This window comes from Tamandua tetradactyla, chromosome 19, assembly GCF_023851605.1.
Source record: "Tamandua tetradactyla isolate mTamTet1 chromosome 19, mTamTet1.pri, whole genome shotgun sequence".
NCBI classification, from domain to species: domain Eukaryota; kingdom Metazoa; phylum Chordata; class Mammalia; order Pilosa; family Myrmecophagidae; genus Tamandua; species Tamandua tetradactyla.
In genome coordinates this window covers 36,947,531-36,959,620 of record NC_135345.1, presented here as the reverse complement: position 1 = coordinate 36,959,620, position 12,090 = coordinate 36,947,531, and positions in this window count along the sequence as shown.

Here is a 12,090-nt window from a genome sequence, read left to right as displayed (position 1 = left end):
CACCTTCTAAAGAAATTTAGTTACTTAAAACACATATCTGTATTCCATACTAGTTTGTAGCTTCTGTGAGGTCAGAATCTGTGCTTTTATTCTTTTAAAAATATATTTTTGGCCATATTTCTCCCTAGCATATATGTTTCATGTAGTAAACTAGTATGTAGTCTATAAATATTTATTATTTGGAATCATGAAATATGGATACAATTTTCCAAATAGAATAGCTATTACAGAAAATCTGTTCTTAAGAAGTTCTCTGATAATGGAAGAAATGCTAAAGTAGTTATTTCTCTTTGTTCTTGGACAAATTCACTTTAAATACATTTGTAGTGAATATTTGCATGAAGATTTGGAGAGTCTTGTAGTAAAGTCTTAATTAAAATAACTAATTATAGTCATTGAATTTTTAAGTGTTTGCTGTGCAACACTGATATCATTTGCTTATGTGTTATGGATGAATGAAAATATTTTCAAATAAATGATTGCAAAACAAAAACAAAACAGGGATTACCCCAGTTGAAGGTACCTATAAGGATAGAAGAGACAGGGATTGGAATGGAACAGCTGATATTCAACAGGGTCTTTTGAGGATGCTGAATTATAATCAGCTTTACATTGGAAGTTTCCAGAAAAATTCTTAGTGCCTCCTTGACTTCCTTCTCCTATCTTGCTCCCATCTATCTTTCTCTATTGTTTAAACCCACACTTACAAGCACCACTCACCATGATTAAGCTAGTCAATACTTCTCTGTGATAAGGATAAGGTGATCAGTCTGATACTGGTTATAGAAAATGAATATTTTCTTCTACCTCTTTCCTATATATTATGAAAAAAGTAGGTAAGATTTCAGAGTGAGGAATAAGAGGGTCAACTTTTACCCTCTCTCACTTCTCTTACCAACTTCTTTAAGATGCTGTCCTCAACAAGTGAAAACTCTCAATTTCTGATGTCTTACCTAGGTAAGAGGGAAAAAAACACAAATTAAGAGATTATCAGAGAAGGTTTCACTTGGTTCAAAGAAATTGGCTAAAGACCAGAATTTTGTAGTTTAAATAGAGTTTTTCAAGAGAAATAACTGAATAAGCAAGAAGGCAGCATAAAGTTATAGGTGACTGTAAAGCAGTTAAAGAATGAATAAGGCATTAAACCAATCTAAGCAAAATTGAAATTGAATTTAATTTCAACAGATAGAGAGGAAGTAACCCCATTCATTGCACAAAGCAAGATTTATACCAGTGGCCTATGCGTACCATTATATTACATTGAATCTATATGAATTGCACTCTACACACACACACACACACACACACACACACACTCTGCATATATATAAAGTGTATATCTGTATGTAAATATACTTATATACATCATACATATACTGGCATTACTCTCAAACTACATATTTATTGTAAAATATGTGCATTTTCTCTATTTTTTATTTTTCTTAACAGGATTATAAAGAACAAACTCTTCTACTGGTGTCAGGTTCAAGCACAGATAACAGGGGACAGAAATGCCCAGAAAGGAGGTGGTAAATCTAAATACAAGTGCCCAATTGGCAGTAGATTAAAATGAATATTTTTTAAGATCTATAATAGATTTTTTTAACTTTTTTGGTGTGAAATATATATTAAAAAAGCAATAAATTTCCAAGTACATTTTCACAAGTAGTTATAGAACAGATTTTAAGGTTTAGTATGGGCTACAGTTCCACAATTTTTCATTTTTTCTTCTAGCTGCTCAGAAACATGGAGACCAATAAATATATCAATATAATTGATTCAGCAATTGTGCTCATTTGTTAAATCCTATCTTCTGTTATACTCCTTCTTCTCTTTAACATGTGTACATAAAATCAATCAATTTCAAAATACATTGCAGCAATTAGTTGTAGAACAGATTTCACAGTTCAGTATGAGCTACAATTTCCTGCAATTTAAGTTTTTATTTCTAGCTGCTTTAAGGTACTGGAGGCTAAAAGAAACATCAGTATAATGATTTAGCATTTAAACTCATTTGTTAAAACTGACCTTCTCTGTATAATTCCATCAACTTTGATGTTTCTCCAGCTCTTTAGGGGTATTGGGGTTATGCCCATTCTAACCTTTTCATGTTGGAAGGGGCTGTTGATAAGATGGAATAGGAAAATGGAACTACTTAATGTTCTGGAAGGGCTGGCCATTCTGCATTTCAGGACTTATCTGGTCCAGGGACCCATCTAGAGGTAGCAATTTTCTGAATAATTACCTGAGTGCACAGAACCTTTGTAGAATCTTATATAATGCATTAGGTATATAGGATTGGCAGGAATGGTTTGAGTTTGTCAATGTAATTGATTTCAACCATTCATCTTTTGTGGCATTTCTGATATGAACTTTTCTCTAATAGCTATCAAAATTCTGAGTCATTTTTAAGTAAAGCAAAATTAACAAGACAAATAAATTTTCTAGAATGCTATGAAATATTGCCTTTCAATATGAAGTTAAAGTTTGTTGTAAATGTGGAGAATCCACCAAAACCATAATGTCAGCATTCAAAGTTTATGTGAAAAAGGGTTTGGGTCACTTTATTTTGAGAAACTTATGAAACCAGTTATGACAAATGTGTTTGGAGTAAGAAAAATGCAAGAACTACTGGAAACATTTGTCTGTCAAATAGCAGAGTTAGAAGATAAAAAATTTATTGTCATCAATGGCATATGAAATGACTAGCATATGTTTTTCCTATCAGATAACTCACATTAGAATTGGAAAAAAAATAACTGATCATCATAATATAAACCATAATTGGCAGTAACAGCCAATTAATTATTTCTGTTCACCATAGATAATTTGTGCTATTTGTACTGAATTTCTTTTTCAGATAATTTTTGAAGAATTATGTAGACAAACAAACATGTACTTGAATCAATGGTATCACAACACTACCTATGTTACCAGCAAAGAGCATGTAAATATTTGAAGAAATGAATGATTCTCATAATTAGAATATGCACACACATGAAGGTTTAAAGAATAGTTATCAGTCAACGATGTGTATGTTCAGCCAAAAGCAATGAAATGCTCTCATTTCAGTCTGAACATGGGCATAAATTATTAAGATTTAGCTTTTACATCTGTGTGTCATAAAGCATTTACAATGTGTTTTAGTTTCCTAGGCTGCTCAAGCATATACCATGTAATTAGTTGACTTAATGGGAGAGAGCCAAGGGAAGCCAAAAGATGAAAGCCAGCCCTGGAGAAGCTAAGTAAGAAACTCCCATAGGAACAGATTATTGAATTTGCAGTGGAGCCCAAGAGCAAGGGACCGGCAAATGCCAACCATTTGACTACCCTGCTGACAGGGCTGTTTCTGACCCACTGGCCTTCCTTGAATTAAGTATATTTCTCTGGATGCTTTAGTTTGTACATTATTATAGGTTTAGAACTGTAAACTTTTAGCTTATTAAATTCCCATTTTGTAAAAGCCATTCCAGTTCTGGTATATCACATCTGGCAGCTAGTAAACAAACACAGTGCACTAAATTCAGGGTATCAACAAGTCAGTGTCCCTTCCTGGAGGCTGTAAGGGAGAATCTCTTTCCTTATATTTTACATTCTCTAGAGGCTGCCTGCATTCCTTGGCTTATGGCCACCTCCCATCTTCAAAGCCAGCTACTGTTGATTTTTCACATTTCCTCCCATTGACATTCTCTTTTTTCTCTTTCTTCCACTTTTATAAGCTCTTTGTGCTACATTGGTCTCTCCTGAATAATAGAGGATATAATGCTCTGTTTTAGTTTGCTAGCTGCCGGAATGCAATATACCAGAAACAGAATGGCCTTTAAAAAGGGGAATTTAATAAGTTACTAGTTTACAGTTCTAAGGCCAAGAAAATGTCCCAATTAAAGGAAGTATATAGAAATGTCCAATCTAAGGCATCCAGGGAACGATACCTTGGTTCAGGAAGGCCGATGAAGTTCAGGGTTTCTATCTCAAGTGGAAGGGCACATGGCGAACACAGTCAGAGTGTCTCTCTCATCTGGAAAGGCACATGGTGAACATGGTCAGGGTTCCTCTCTCAGCCAGAAGGGTACATGGTGATCACAGCATCATCTGCTAGCTTCTTCCCTCCTGGCTTCGGTTTCATGAAGCTCCCCGGGAGGCATTTTCCTTCTTCATCTCCAAAGGTTGCTGGCTCGTGGACTCTCTGCTTCATGGTGCTGCAGCATTCTCTGCTCTCTCCGAATCTCTTTCTCCAAAATGTTTCCTCTTTTATAGGACTCCAGTAAACCAATCAAGATCCACCCAAATGGGTGGGGACATGTCATCACCTAATCCAGTTTAACAACCACTCTTGACTAAATCACATCATCCAGGGAGATGATCTGATCACAGTTTCAAACATACAGTATTGAATAGGGATTATTCTACCTTTTTGAAATGGGATTTTGATTAAAACATGTCTTTTCTAGGGGCATACATCCTTTCAAACCAGCACATGCTCATTTTAAGATAAGCAGAATAGGAAACTTAATTCCATCTGCACCTTTAATTCTCTCTTGCTAGATAATATAATATTTTCACAGGTTTTAGGGATTAAGTCATGGACCTATATGGGGAGTCATTATTCCAATATGTGAGTTTGTACAAGAAATTTCTGGGTCATATACTATATATATTTTGATTTATAGACAAAAAAGATTTCCAAATTATTTCACTAATTTAGAATTCTACAAGTAATGTAAATAGGTATTTGGTGTCCATATGTATATTCTCTCATGTGATATAGTCAAAATTTTATTGGCCATTTAGATGTTGCCTTTTGTTCAAGTCACTTGTTCCTTATTTTAATCAGGTATTTATGTTTTACTTATGGACTTCTAAAAAAGTTTTGTATATTTTATATATGTATTCATATACATATTTTTGTAAATATAGATGTGACTAAAGAACTTGGCAGATAGCCAAATTCTATTATCAAAAGAATTACTGAATTTGCTTTTCCATCATTTGATAGTTTGAATGTAATTTTTTATTTTAATGGGCAGGCACGGGAATTGAACCTGGGTCTCTGGCACGGCAGGCAAGAATTCTGCCATTGAGCCACTGTTGCACCACCCTGAATATAATTTTTAAAAAATGGAAATGCTAAATATTTTTATATTAAAGATAGTTGCATATCTATGTTAGAAAAACATGACAAAATAAAAAAAAATTAGCATGGAATTTTATTATGACAATGCTATATATAATGTCTTTAGATTAACCTGAAGTATAATTAATATTTATTCATCTAACCCATTGTGTAAAATTTTATTAAATATATTTCTAGGTTCCTCATTTCATTTCTTTGGAAATATTTAAAGTTTTGCCTGTTTCACTTATAAATCCTTATATTTTGAAGTAATCTCGAATCATTATGAACTGCGAGAGGACAGTATGGGTACATAATTGTCTCAATCCATATATCAAAAGTATTTATAAAGTACTAGTTTTTGGGTTAGAGAATATATGTCTAGTTTTATTATATAGAAAACATTCACAAATACATTTGTCTTTTCAGTGCTTTTTGAATACAACAACAACATCATGTAAAGTCAGAGTACTTTAAAGAAAAATAAGAATTTATTAGTTCAAGTTCTTAGAAAGGATGAGAATAGGCACAACCTACTCGAAGTGCTTAAATGATGTTTTCAGGGTTCTTTGTCTGCTTCTCTACTTTTCTTTCTCATGTGTTCACCAAATGGCTCTCAATGACTATAAAATAGTTTTATATTTATAAAACTATACTACTACTATGAGTAGTAGCTCATATGTCCATTCACTGGTATTTAAAAAAGAATTACACTTAAAGACTCACTAATTACACCATTACACCATTACACACCAGTTTCTCCATTCAACTGATACCCTGGCCATTATGAGATTTTACAGCTTAATCTGTTATCGAAGGAGAAATGCAGTCTGTCTTTCTATCTGTCTGTCTCTCACACTCTCTCTATAACTCTGACCCTCTTTGGGGTTAAGATCAAGTCTTAGACTAGGTAATGGGTTGTAGGGTTATAATTGGGCAGGCAAGTCAACCCAAACTGTGTCACATGAATCTGACACAGAAAAGTAGTTTCCACCCCTAAAAGTGATGATCAGGGCAGTGCCATGGTGGCTCAGCGGCAGAATTCTTGCCTGCCATGCCAGAGACATGGGTTCAATTCCCAGTGCCTGTCCATGTTAAAAAAAAAACAAAAAAAACAATAAAAGTGATGATTGAATGAATATTCTGTGGCAATGTATGTCCACTTATTCTAACCCTTGACTACCTGATACATATGCAACCATCATAATGAATGACTGATGCACACTATGATTGGTCAGTAGTAGCTCATATGTCCATTCACTGATATTTAAAAAAGAATTACACTTAAAGACTCAATAATTACACATAATTTCAGCAGGGGATAAGCTGTTTCCCCCAAAAGAGTAGAGAAAAGAAATGTAGGAAAAAAGGAAGATAAAAACATCAGAAGCTCATTGCAATAATTAATAGCAACTATTTGTACATATTAGTGAGATTATGTACCATCTTCTATTCACATATTAGAAAAAATCCATCCCTGTAATAGTTTTATAAATATTAAAATCAAATACAATAAAGTTAATATTTTATGTGATACTGTGTATCAAAAGAAATAATAGGAAAATGTTTTCCAATGCATTTCTTATAGAGGGACAAATATTACAAAATGTGATTTCAGAGGAAATCCTCCTTTTAGTTATCTAGAATAAAAAAAAAATCTGTGGAAAACTGAAAAATACACTGATGAAAGGCTACAGATTCTACTCACTTGTAACATCCCCATCCCACCCCGATGGAGATTAAAGAACAACTATTCATATAGTTCTTCTAGGTAACAAAGAAAAATAATTCATTAAATTGTTTGTTCATTAATTTCCTAAACATATTTGACCCAAGAGCCCATTTTCTCAAATGAAAACACTGAGCAGTAAATGTTCCTTTGCATACAATGTGGGAAAGACTGCTTTAGGCTTACTTCTGCTTTGTTGTAATACAGAACATTTGTGTCATCTGTTTTTCTTAACAGTGAAATTGGAATTTTGAAAATGAAAGCATTGTTCAGTAGTGCAAACTAAACTTGGCAGCTTGGAGAGTATTTTCATGATGACTTTTGAAGCTAACAGAGCTGATATTTCTCTTGGTAAAATCCTATTTAATCATAATCTCTTAAAGCTTCAAAAACATCTATGAAATTCAAGTAATAGCCACAGGGATTCCAAAATGAATGCATTCATGTGTGGGTTCCCATTGGGTCCTGCAAACTTTTACCATATTTTCCATCTTTAGATTACAGTACTTAAAGTCTGTGGATGTGTATATCTACATATATATGTGTAAAATCTGAGATGATAAAGTTGGTTTTCTTCACTCTATCAGTAGTTTTCACTGCTAATCTGTTGCTTTAATACATATCAGAAGTGCGTCCTAGAGGGCATTTGCTCTGAAGCTGTTGACTAAGAGTACAAACTGGACAGACAGATAAAATACATTTTAAATGGGAAGTCATATTTAGCTGTATTATTCATTTACTTTATGGTCTTAATATCCTATCTCTACTTTACGTAGGTGTTAGGCTATAGATATGGGATGAACACATAGATGGGATTGAAGTCTATGGGTATTTTTACTGCTATTGCACCATCTCAATGGAGAAACTGCATTATTTCAAGTGAATGTTTCTGCAAACTGGGACTTTGAATCAGTATGAACTTATATCAAATTGTGTATTTTCCTGAAAACTCATGTGGGAATGAGAAATACCTTGCTCAGTAATTGCCATGGGATAAGACATATGTAAACATATTAAAAATATGTTCTCTTGAAAAGAATCTATAGAAAACCTCCTCCACACTTTTCCTGCATGGTTTTCTTCTGAAATATTCTTTGGATTAGGTTTTCTGATGTCACCAGAAAAACATTGTTCCGCATTTATTGAATGATGACTTTGGAGTTAATATTTGGATTTGAGCACGGATTCAAGCTTGTCACCCAGGGAAATTTACATCTTCCCTTTGAGTTTCTGTTTATGTGCCATTACACAGAGATAATAGAGTGTATTTCTTTGCTGTGTTAGAATTAAATGGAATAATATATGTTATACTTTGGGGGCAGTGTTTTCAAAAAAGAAGTGCCTAATAAATGGCTATTATTTTTATTATTATCTAAGATTATTTTTCCCTCTAATACCCTCTTCTCCTTTCAAACCCAACAAAACTAAACTTTTAAATATTTACCAAACTTGGCTGCCTCTCAGAATCATCTTAAAAAATTGTTAAAATAAAATTGTTTAAAAAGTACAAAACAAAACAGAGCAAAAAAATAAAAAAACTGAGATATACCTAAATTCTCCTGAAGCCAAAAATTAAAGTGAGGGTCCTTGCCAAACAGATTTATATGAAACTTTCTAAGTGAATATTATTAAAGAACTCAAAGTCAGATTCGTATTTTAAATATGTGCTGTTGATGAGCTATCTTCTTATTTCAACTTCCAGATGAATATCTCAACCTAGTTCCTCATCATCATATTCCTTGTTTGTAGGTCTCCTTTTACAGATTATTTTGTTCCTTTCCTTTTGTTTTCAATAAATCCTACAGGGGTTACAGTTTTAAAAACCTTAACAAAATATTCCATGTACTTAGTGCTTAAAGCAATATGTTTACCTATTCCTATCCAGCAGAATTTCCTTCTGATCAATATGAGCATACAATTTTCCTATACTCTGGGTTGAAACTTACTGTCTTTTGTTTCAAATTCTCATTCCTTACAGTTTTGGCTCTCTACTCAGAAGTGTTCTTGATCTGATTTCTCATCATTGTTAAATTATAGATTTTCCTTTATAGCAAGGCAAATCTTTGCTTTCTTTAGAGTATAGATTACTTAGCCATTCTCCTGAACCATGAATTTATTCTTCCTTTTTAAAAATTAATTAAACACATTAACTCTTTGAAAATATTGTTGAAGTTTATTCTGAATGATATATATGGCCTGTAGTGCTTAGGTTACATGGAAATGGAGATCATTGCAATATGACTTATTTAATAATGTTGGTGGAATTGGTCAGATCACTATCAAGATAAAGGTTGTGGTGCCATATTGTATTGGGTAACATTCTATGTTAATTTTAATTTATAATAGTTTAATAGTCATCTATTGAATACTACAAATTGAAAGATTGTTACGCAGAGACAGTCAAGCAATAGAGTTAGAATTATCTAAATGATATGCAAAGAGAAGTTCTTGAGAGGAGTCACATGTATAAATGTTTAAAAGATCAAAATATCTTTCAGAAATTAAATTTTTTTCTGAAATATGGATGATTGATGCTTTGCAGAAGTGTGGCAAGAGGGAAGACAATAGATTGGGACAGTTCCCAAATTCTGCTTGCATGCCTGGATAAGATGAAATAATCTTATCCAAGAATTAGAGCTGCATATGAGGCAAAGGCTGCAGAGATTTACAGGACTAACTTAAAGGATAGGTCAATTGTTGTAAGGTAGGACATAATGTCCTGAACTCCGTGACTCTCAATTTCCCATTAAGTAGAATGGGACAGCAGCATAATGAAAGTGTTAGAGAATTAGCTGAAAATAACAATCAAGGGTTTGTGATAGCTCCCAATTAGAGAATCCTATCTTTTATCTGCAACAGTACAAATTACTTGGATATGGTAGGGTGAATAATGGCCTCCAGAGATAACCAGGTTCAAATTCCTGGAAACTTTGAATATGTATTTACCTTACATAGCAAAAGGGACTTGGCAGATAAGATTAAGTTAAGGATTTTGCGATGGATAGATTTTCATAGATTATCTGGGTAAGCTATAAATGTAATCACAAAGGTCCTCAGAGGAGGAAGGCAGAGAAAGATTTGACTTCAGGGACAGGAGGCGATATAAGGAATGAAACAAGTGCTACTCTGCTGGATGTAAAAGACAGGGGTCATGAGACAAAGAACATAGCTCAAAATGCTGGAAAAGGCAAAGCAAGGGATTCTCCCCTAGTGCTTCTCATGGGAGAGTGGGCTGCTGACATCAGGATTTCAGCCCATTGAAAGTTAATTCAGCTTTCTGACCTGCAGAACAGGGAGAGAGAAGTGTGCTATTTTAAGACATCAAGTGTTAGAGCAGCCATAGGAAACTAAAATGCTGAATAAAAAATATATGGAGAGGGTACACAGGTAGTTCAGTGGTTAGAATGCCCACCTTTCATGCTGGAGACCCAGGTTCAATTCCTGGACCATGTACCAAGAAGAAAGGGCATGAACCAGATTCCTAAAAAAAAAAAAAGTTCTATGATTAAATATGGATGAATGAAAAGCCTAGATAATTGAAGTTATTGGTGAGAAAGGAACAGAGGTGATGACAAAGTAACAGTTTATTTAAAATAAGATAAGGATAGTAGATAGGGCTGGGAATAAAATGTTCAGAAGGATAGAAGCTAGGACGTTATAAGAAATAATGGGCAGAATAGGAGGAGAAGTGAAAATGAGAAGTGAGGGGTCTGGAGGCATAAAATTTTGTAGCAATCAATAGGTTTTAGAATTTTGGAACTCACAAGTGGTGAGGCCCTCTGACTGAGAAAGGTCAAGGTGATGAGAATTGGTCTGTTCACGATTCTCTTATCTCTCTGTGCTCCAATAATGAAACCAGCAAATGATTTCTCAACTCCTAGAAGGGGTAGTTTTGATGTGGTTGTTTTTATTCAATTATTGAATACTGTTTAAAAGTATTTGGGTTAGTGCGCTCTTAAATACAGACTATGAATTTTTGTAGCAGTATTCAAATAACTGTAGCTCTCTTTGTATGTACACAGTTTGATATTAATTTACTAATTAAATTGTATGAACTTTCTTTTTCCTAAAGCTCTCCCCCATACATATCTGCACTCCCACCTTAGGACAATAATAATAATGCAAGGGGAAAATTGGCATCAATTATTTATTCTTGAAACGTACTAAAATATAAAAAGAGGATTGAGAGGGAACTAAGACCATTTTGAGAGCAGCAAGATTTATAAAAGAACAACAGGAGTAAATTGGAACAAAGTAAGTCTTTTCCTAAAGAGCCTTCCTATTTTTCCTGAACTTTTGAATCTAATTCCTTGTGACCGATTCTAGTGACTACTGCAAGAAAATATTATACCCTGGTACACACAATTGAATTAATTTGTGTCAAGGAATACTCAAGCATAGTATAGAAAGTGCTACATATTTTTTTATAGAAATAAGTACCCCATATCATGAAAAGATATTTCATGTATTGAAGATCTCTAAGTTTGTAGTTAGACTATTTCTGATCATATATGAATCTACCATTTTACACAGAACATAGCAGTTTGTCTTTAAGTATTTTGGGTTATTTAGTATAAGATAGAACAGTAAGATTTAGCAGTATTGCACCTGGAAAATAATATCATATTTCCTGATTTTTTAAAAAAGTAATGTTTAAATTTTCTTTTTTACAATAGAGGTAAATATGGTAAATATGGAAATAGGGGAAAATATTCTTATTTAACCCACTCTTAGAGTTTCTTTTCATATTTAGTTGAAGAAGGCATTATCCACATAAAGATAACGGATTTTGTAGAAAATCATCTTATTATATTAGTTTTGTGATTATTTACCAAGATGACTGTGCCGCAAGGAAAATGTGTACTTTTAATGAAACATATTTAACATTCTTATGAAATTATTCTATTGTAAACTTTCTAAAAATATAGAAATGCAGAATATGGAAAATACCTATTAGTCCCCTATTTATAACCTATAGTGATTTATAACTTTCCAATTATCTCTCTCTCTATTGATATAAATCTTTCTATTATCTAACATCATCGGTTTTGTTATATATTCTGCTCTGTAGTTTGGCTTTTTCATCTACTTGTATATAAGGAGAATATTTACAGATGTATAAATGGTCAATGAGTATTTATTTCTCCATATTATGGATTACTATAATTTTAAAAATCAACCGTTTCTTTCACAGGGCATTAAGGTTTTTATTTGGTGTGTGGCTAACCCAGATAATGTTTTTCATTGT